The sequence below is a fragment of the Arvicola amphibius genome, chromosome 1 (genome assembly GCF_903992535.2).
Source record: "Arvicola amphibius chromosome 1, mArvAmp1.2, whole genome shotgun sequence".
Lineage (NCBI taxonomy): Eukaryota > Metazoa > Chordata > Mammalia > Rodentia > Cricetidae > Arvicola > Arvicola amphibius.
In genome coordinates, this window is record NC_052047.1 from 85,253,840 (window position 1) to 85,262,244 (window position 8,405).

Genomic DNA, 8,405 nt, shown 5'->3' on the forward strand with positions numbered 1-8,405 from the left:
AATGCTGGGGTTCTGGATGCAATGCCATACTCCACTGCCAAAGCCTATTTGAAGGATACTGAGTGCTGGGTGTACCTGAGCAATAGAGAGTACTTGTTCAGCACATGAAAGGCCCCGAGCTCAGACCTCAGCATCAAAACCCAAGAAAGCAGCAGAATAGGGCTTTCCCCATTTCTGCTCCAGTACATAATGTCCATTTTGGTTTCTGTACCAGAAGTGTATTGGGAGTGGTGTTCGTGGTACAGAAGTGTATTGGGAGTGGTGTTCGTGACAGGCAAAGTAACCAAAGGCATCCATTGCCAAATACTGAAGTTTTCAGTATGGTCACTCACATGGTAAAAAGATATTTTGCAGGGATGTGAAGCCAAGAGAGATTTTTTTGGATAGTGAGCCTAATGCAATAAATGCTCTTATATGTAAACGAGGGAGGCAGGAAAACCAGAGGCAATGAGACCACAGAAGCCATGTTCGCACTAATGGTTGACACAGGTGGCCTCCTGAAGTAAGCAAGGACTTTCCCCTTGGAGCCTTCAGAAAGGAAGCGAGACTGTTTTGGATCTCTGACTTCTGAACTGAATGACAGATAATAAATTTGTGTCTTTTTTGTTCCAAGTTCACGATGACTTGTAATGGCAACAATAAAAACGTGTTATCACAAGGCAGCACAGGTCAGGGCTTTGTTTCATTTTGAGGATTACTCCTTTTACTTTATACGTCTAAGTGTTTTGACTGCATTTATGTCTGTCTTCAACATGTTTTCCCGGTGCCTGCAGAGGTTAGAAGAGGGCATCAGATGCCCTGGTACTGGATTTATGAGTTGTAGATGGCTATGAGTCCCCACGTGTGCTGGGAACTGAACCCAGGTCCTCTGCAAGAGCAACAAGTGCTCTTAACTGCTGAACCATGTTTCCAGCCCCAGCACATGTCTGAGTTACGCTTGGAGGACAACTGTTGCTTGCCCCTTAACCAGAGCAAACATCCTTTAAATATAAGTGATGATTTAGGCAAAGTGTCCAGTGCAGTTTGCCAGAGTCTCCTGTTTTGAGCTACTGTCATATCTTCTAAGTGCAAATGATTTTTAGAACTAGAAAGTGTTGGGTTGGAGAGGTAGCTCAGTCGTTAAAGGTTAAGCTCACAACCAAAAATATAAGAAACAGAAAATGGTGCTTACTAATTTGAAGTACATGACAAGACTGTTATCCACATCTGGTCCCCCAAAATGATAATAAAGTAATAATATTTATATAACTTCTTTTTACTAATACTTCATATTTTAGCATATGCAATTATACCCCAAATATAATTATTATTATTATTACTGATGTATACTATTCACTGTGGTGACAGACCATTTCATAAAAACAAAATAGAAGGATTTGAAGCAGGGCTGGGAATGCAGCTTAGCAGTCGAGCCTTTGCTTGGCATGCTCAAGGCCCTGGTCAGCTCTCCATCACCACAAACAATGCCAACAGAAACCAGGGGGGCAGATGATGGCTTAGTTGGTAAGGAACTTGGGCCCAGCATGAAGACCCATCATCAGTGCTCACATCGAGTCAGGCACAATGGCACACACATGCACTTGGATCCCTTGTACTGAGGACTTGGAAACAGGAGGGCCCTTCCTGCCAGTATAGCCTGATTGTCAAGCCCCAGATCCCAGCCAGAGACTCTGCCTCAAAATACCAGACGGCTGGCTCCTTGGGAATGACAGCTGAGGTTGACCTCTGTCCTCCACACATGGGCTTTTGCAAACATGCCAATGCACACACATATACACCCCAAATTAAGCAGCATCTAGATTACAATTCTGTGCTGTGCTGAAGGCATAAATGCTTGAGTAAACTAATTTTTCATGTCCCCCCACCTAACCTAACACAACAAAGACTTTATCTTCTATGAACTTGGATACAATCCCCGCTGGAGCCTTAGGCAGGGCCAGGACTGGGAAGAGCAGAGTGAAGCACTCATCTGGGTACATAATTTATTGATCAAAACCAATTGTATGTTAATATATATATTAATACATGGTCCCACTACGTTGTCCTGGAACTTACCACGCAGAGTAGGTTGGCCTTAAACTCACAGAAATCTGCCTGCCTCTTCCTCCAAAGTGGCATCATGCCTAACTTAGTTTCATATCTTTAAAAACTTAATTAGTAAACTGTGGTGCAGGGGTGAGCTGAGCCCAGAGGAACAGGAACAGGGTGAAGGAAAGTGGTAAAGCTGCAGACTCGCCTACAGGAAACCAGGAAAGCAAGCATGCATGCCAAAAATGCACAGGGAGAGTTTGAAAACGACATAAAAGATAAATACATTGTCGTGGTTTGAATAAGAACAACTTCCACAGGAACATAGATCTAACTGTTACGTCACCAGAGAGTGGCACTGCTTGAGGAGGATTGGTGGGCGTGGCCTTGTCGGAGGGAGGGTGTCACTGGAGGTTCATCTGGAGGTTCCGAAGAGCTCACCTCGGGTCCAGCATTTCTTCTTCTGCCAGCTGTGGGTCAGGATGCAGTTGTCAGCTGCTTCTCCAGCTCCACATCTGCCCTGCTCCCTGCCATGACGACAATGGACTAAACCTCTGCAACTGTAAGCCAGCCCCAGTTAAGTGATTTCCTTTCTAAGAGCTGCTGTGGTCCCGGTGTCTCGTCACAGCAATACAACCCTGACTAAGACACACGTTTCAAAAATATCTATAGAAAATACCTTCATAAATACATCAGAAGGCTAATATCTTTAATGTATATACAGTTAGTGTAATCAATAAGAAAGTATCTCTATATAATTAGTTATATGGTTATAAAGGTAAGTTTAGGCTATAAAAGATCAATTCAGAAAAAAAAGGAAAAACAATTAGGCAAAGCGGGGGTAGAGATCTAATTATATTGTCAAATATATCCAAGACACGTTGTTGAAGGTAAAAAAGCTGGAAGTGTTGATAGAGTCCCAGTATTGGGGAGGAGTGCCATATATTCAAGGATAGCCTGGGATACATGATGAGCCGAGGCCATCCTGGGCTACATAGTGAGAGCCTGCACAAAAAAGGAAGGAAGAAAGGAAGGAAGGAGGGAGGGAAGGAAGGGCAAAGGAAAGGGAAGAGAAAAGAAGAGAGGGAGAGAGAGAAAAGAGGTCGTAAAGTACTAATGCATAATTAACCTATAGTACATTAGTGTAGTCACGGGAAAGCTGGAAGGCTGCACAGGTTTACAAGCTAATCCTGTCCTCTCTGAATAATGGAAGGTACAGCACCCTCTCTTTCTACAGTACATGTCTCTTCACATTTGGACTTTGATTATTCACTTGCATTCTTTTCATATGTGAATAAAAAAGAGTATTTAAAAGTGGAATTTATAAGCACAGGTCGTAAGAAGGTCTGTCGCCAGCAGGACAGTGTGCAAGTGTAATATTGTAGCAACCCCATTCCAAGGTTAGGGAGAACACAGGCTGGAGCCACCTTAGTGGAATTCAGACCACGGCTCTGAAAATGTCAGCATCTGTTGACACAGTGACTCCACTCCGGGCAACATGTGCCTGGGAAATGATTAAACACAGAAGCAAATATTTGGCTACAAGGATATTCTCTGTGTTATTTCTTCTGTCGAATAATCTGAACATTCAGAAATAAAGAATTCTTTACATAAATATTGTAGATTCTTCTAATACTCTATAGCCATTAAAAATACATAAGTCTATGAATGTAAAAAGGTGTTTACATCTTATTGAAAAGTGTAAACACAAAAAACAGGCCACAAAACCATGTGAACAGCACGAGCCTCGATTCCTTCCATCTGAATCTGTGCTCCTAAGGACTTCACTGAGTCACTGGCCCAAATTTAATTCAAATCATCTTATTTGAAGACACGAACAGGGCTGTGTACAAACTGTGATTTTTTTTCCCCCAAAGCAATTCAGTAACTTGAGTTGTGTGAGTCCCACTGCCTAGAATAACCTTCTTCGTTCTGTGTGAGAAATTATATATTTTTTTAGAATTACATCATGGTCTGGAGAGATGGCTTAGCTGTTAAAGGCTAGAATCACAATAAAAAAAATAAGAATTATACTTACTTCTTTAGTGATGATGGGGAAATGCCCTACAAAGGTCAGAGGACAAATTGCTAGTCACTTCCTCCCTCCTTCCAGCAGGCGAGTCATGGGGGATCACACTCAGGACACCAGGCTTTGCCACAAGTACCTAGCTGATCTGCCTTGCCAGGTCCGGTTGGAGGAACTCCATCCTGGCTCATTGCCTCTCTCCACACTGTTGACGGCAGTGTACACTAAGAAACTGGAGAGTTATTGGGCAATATTACCACCTGTTAAATGTGCATGTGACCTACCAAAGATTGAAGGCTTATCCTAATTCCATGTCACTAATCCTTTTATTAGCTTGATGAGAAAACAGACTACAAAAGAGGCGAAGAATTTAATTAACTTTAAATAAGCAGAGATTAGCTGAACTCTCCAGCGAGAGATGCCGAACCCCAGCCTCTCACCGCAGATAAGGACATTTTGAAAGGCGTCCCTACAAATGAGGCAGAGATAAAATCGGCAGGATTCCTAGGGATTCCCGGGGAGACAGGTTGATGCCCTCATTGAGAAAATAAACCACAGCTGAATAGCAGAGGCTTTGGATCCTGCCTAAACGGCAGGCAAACCTCAGCTGTTCCCAGGGGTCAGCGGAGGTTGAACCCCAAGAGGCATTCATGCTCCTGGGTTGCTTCGTGCCTTCAACAGGAATCTTTGCCCAGTAGCCCCAACTCTGTAACCTTGAAGTCACTGACGAGCCTGAACATAGGTGCTGGCTAGTTTTTACGTCAACTTGACACAAACTGGAGTCATCGGGGAGGACGGAGCCTAGGGCATTTCTTTTCCCTTAGTGACTGACGGGGGAAGGTTTCCCTGTTCTGGGTGGGGCCACCTCTGCGCTGGCAGTCCTGGCTTCTACGAGAAAGCAGACCATGCGAATCACGGGGAGTAAACCAGTGAGCAGCACCCTTCCATGGCTTCTGCATCGCTCCTGCCTCCAGTCTGGGTTCCTGTTTTGGCTTCTTTCAATGAACTATGATCCAGGATATGGAAGTCTAATTAACCCTTTCCTCGCGGGCTGCTTTTGGTCATGGTGTTTCTTCACAGTTGTAAAACCCCTAAGACAGCAAATAACATCACAGTGTCAGCCCCCAAACAAACCCATTGCCCTCGATTGGAAAATGAATCTAACTCCAAATGGGTACAATGAGGAAATTAGTATAACGTGAAGGAACACTACGCTTACTAAGATCCAATAACAAAACTCACACACACTGTGCTATTCTGTATACAGTGTGTCAGGATATTTTATGTCTCAAAGAATTTAACACATTTTTAAAAATTGACACTTTATATTTAATTGGAATTCTTAGCATTTGACCAATCAGAGTCTTCCTGAACATTGAAAAGTGCTTGGTTAGGCTAGCCTGGCTGCTGAGGACTAGCGATGCCTGGGAGGTGTCCTGCCAGGGACAGCTCCCAGCTCTGGGAAAGATACACTATTACACTTTTCCAGAATACAAAGCAGTACCTAACCTGCTCAAAGAAACAGTCAGTCAGTGGCAGAGACAGAAGTTAAAAACTCAGCAGGCTGGGGCCCACTGCTACAGCCAGAGTCTGGAGCATCCCCCAAGGCAACTTGGTGCTATGAAGAGGTGGTAGTTTAAGAACCTAATAGACAACAATGCGGGACCTAACGAGGGATGCCCTTGAAGGTGACATTGGCACTCACTGAGCATTTATCAAAGAATGAAAGTAGCAGATAAAGACATCAGGACACCCTGGATCCAGTCCCGGAACCCACACAATGGAAGGAGACCCAGTCACAGCCCACAGTGGAATGAGGGAACTAGTCGGCAAGTTGCCCTCTGACTGCCACATACACACTAACTAAATGTAATAATTTTGATGTACAGCCAAAATAATCAAACCAATTTACAGGTTCCTACCATGCACAAAAAGCCCTTAAAATGTTACGTGAGATGACCTAGGGCGGTACTCATCGTGCGACCTGGTGACCTGAGCTGGATTCCCAGAACCCACATAAAGGTAGGAGAGACTCCGCGAGGTTATCCTCTGATTTCTACAACTGTGAGGCAGTATGCCCATGCACCATCCACTCACGTGTGCACACACATACACACACACACACACACACAAATACGCACCATACACGCATCTACATATATGACAGTGTGCCCATCCACACCATCTACACATACACACATGCACACACACACAAATACGCACCATACACGCATCTACATATATATGACAGTGTGCCCATCCACACCAACTACACATACACACATGCACACACACACGTGTGCCATCCACACACACACAGAGTACCATCCACACACACACACCCACACACAGAGTAGTAGTAGTGATAATAATAATAATGATAATAATTTTTTTTTGGTTTTTCGAGACAGGGTTTCTCTGTAGCTTTGGAACCTGTCCTGGAGCTAGCTCTTGTAGACCAGGCTGGCCTCAAACTTACAGAGATCCGCCTGCCTCTGCCTCCCGAGTGCTAGGATTAAAGGCGTGCACCACCGCCGCCCGGCTGATAATAATTTTTAAAGATTTGAAATTCTCATTGGCAGTTGGTAAAGATATAACCTGAATCAATCGTAGCAGGGGAAGTTGAGATAAAGAATCACAGCTTCCCCAGGTGACACGAATGAGAAGGGGTGTGCTCTGCATTCCAGCCCAGGTGACAACAGCTCACCTGTCGCTTTCCTAGACCTCCAGAATATGGAGATGTGTGTGTGTGTGTATCTATATCTATATCTATATAACATATATATACACATTATAAAACAGTGGTTCTCAACCTTCCTAATGCTGCAATGGTGTGGCGGCCCCCAGCCATAAAATTTTCATTGCTACTTCATAACTGTAATTTTGCTACTACTATGAATTGTAATGTAACATCCGTGTTTTCTGATGGTCTCAGGCAGCCCCTGTGAAAGGGTTGTTTGACTCTCCCCCCCCCCCCCAAGGGTCGCGACCCACAGGTTGAGAACCACTGCTATGGACGGTCCCTTAGCAAACTTGAAGCCGTGTGTTCAATCCCAAACATCCCTCCCCAAAGACAAGCCAGTTCTAAATACATAACCCAAAGGACTCAATATGGTAATAAGTCAACACTGGGCTCCCTTGGGGTAGGGGTTAATTTTTATTTCTATGATGTTCATTATTTGAATGAGAGGAATTCTCTCTTTTCAGCCATCTTTAATGCTCTTTCCTGACAATTTAACATAAAGAAGTACCGAGCCTTTTCTAGTCGACTCTTCTGCACTGTCGGTCAGGTAATTATTAAACTGCTAAACTTATCATCCTGGTTATAGTTTTCCTACCATTCATTTATTTTCTCTAGGGAATGTCTAGGGCATAACTATTGTCGTTTTCCCAGGAAGATTAAACCAAATATTTTGCAGCTGATGGACACTTTATATAGGCAATTATGTAAGTTTTTTTTAAATTTTTTTCTTTCTTTAAAAGACTTATTTCCCTTTTGGTTATTAACTCTGGTCTAGCATTGGGATAGATGTCACAAGTCGAATTTATCTAAAGTGGGAAAATCCAGTTAAGATGGTTCACAAACCTGGTAAATGATATAGCCTCTGAAGAAGAACACCGTGGTAGGGAGCTGGGTGACGCATGCCGTGTAACAAGCAGTTTGTTTACTCTCCTATTGCTCATGGATCAGACGGGCTTTAAGCATTCTGTAATTCTGACACTCGTCAGAATGTGACATGTCCCATGCCATATGTATTTTTATGAATCAATCTGATTTTATAACAAAAATAAACAAATAAATCTAAATGTAATTAACTTCTTGTGGTTAATAAGTTAATTACCTTTAAAGTTGGATCCTGGGAATGCTTTAGTTATCATGACCCAAATATATCCGTATTTTGTCCCGGACTGTTTCCGTGGAGGAAGTTTCTGGATGTAGAAACTTCCAGAGTGCATGCCCGCACAACACAGCACCTGACCCGGTGAGGACTAGGGGCCAGTTAGGGATTAGGGCGCTGACACAGGGTCTGAGCCAGCCACTCACCCAAGGTGGCATTCAGGGTAGAGGAGGAGCATGGGCTACGGAGAACGGAATTGAAGCTGGCAGGCGGCTTAGACACCCAACTCTCCAGCAGGCACTGAAGCCCTGACCACGCCGCCCCGCCCTTTCACCTCCCCGCCCCCTCTAAGCCCCGCCCCAGCCTTCCTCGAGCCGTGTGAGCGCCTGCGCGGGGCATACCCTCCTGCTCGCTTTCTCTCTGCCACGCGGGGTTGTAGGTCCGGGAAGGTCTGGCACTTAGGCACTTCTGGCGGAGAACCCGGGTTTCTTGCATCCGCGGAGCCCGGGAGG

General features: G+C 44.4%; 1 long non-coding RNA gene across 2 annotated transcripts; it reads right to left on the minus strand.

Moving 5' to 3' along the window:
* Positions 1-234: 234 nt before the first annotated feature.
* Positions 235-8,179, minus strand: LOC119801561. Of its 2 annotated transcripts, none has more exons than XR_005283253.1 (3): positions 7,897-8,179; positions 4,067-5,145; positions 235-2,498 (listed from the first exon to the last, which is right to left on the minus strand). It is a non-coding gene; the product is annotated as an uncharacterized LOC119801561 (long non-coding RNA). The 2 variants fall into 2 exon arrangements; XR_005283248.1 differs by having other exon boundaries at positions 235-2,555.
* Positions 8,180-8,405: the final 226 nt, after the last annotated feature.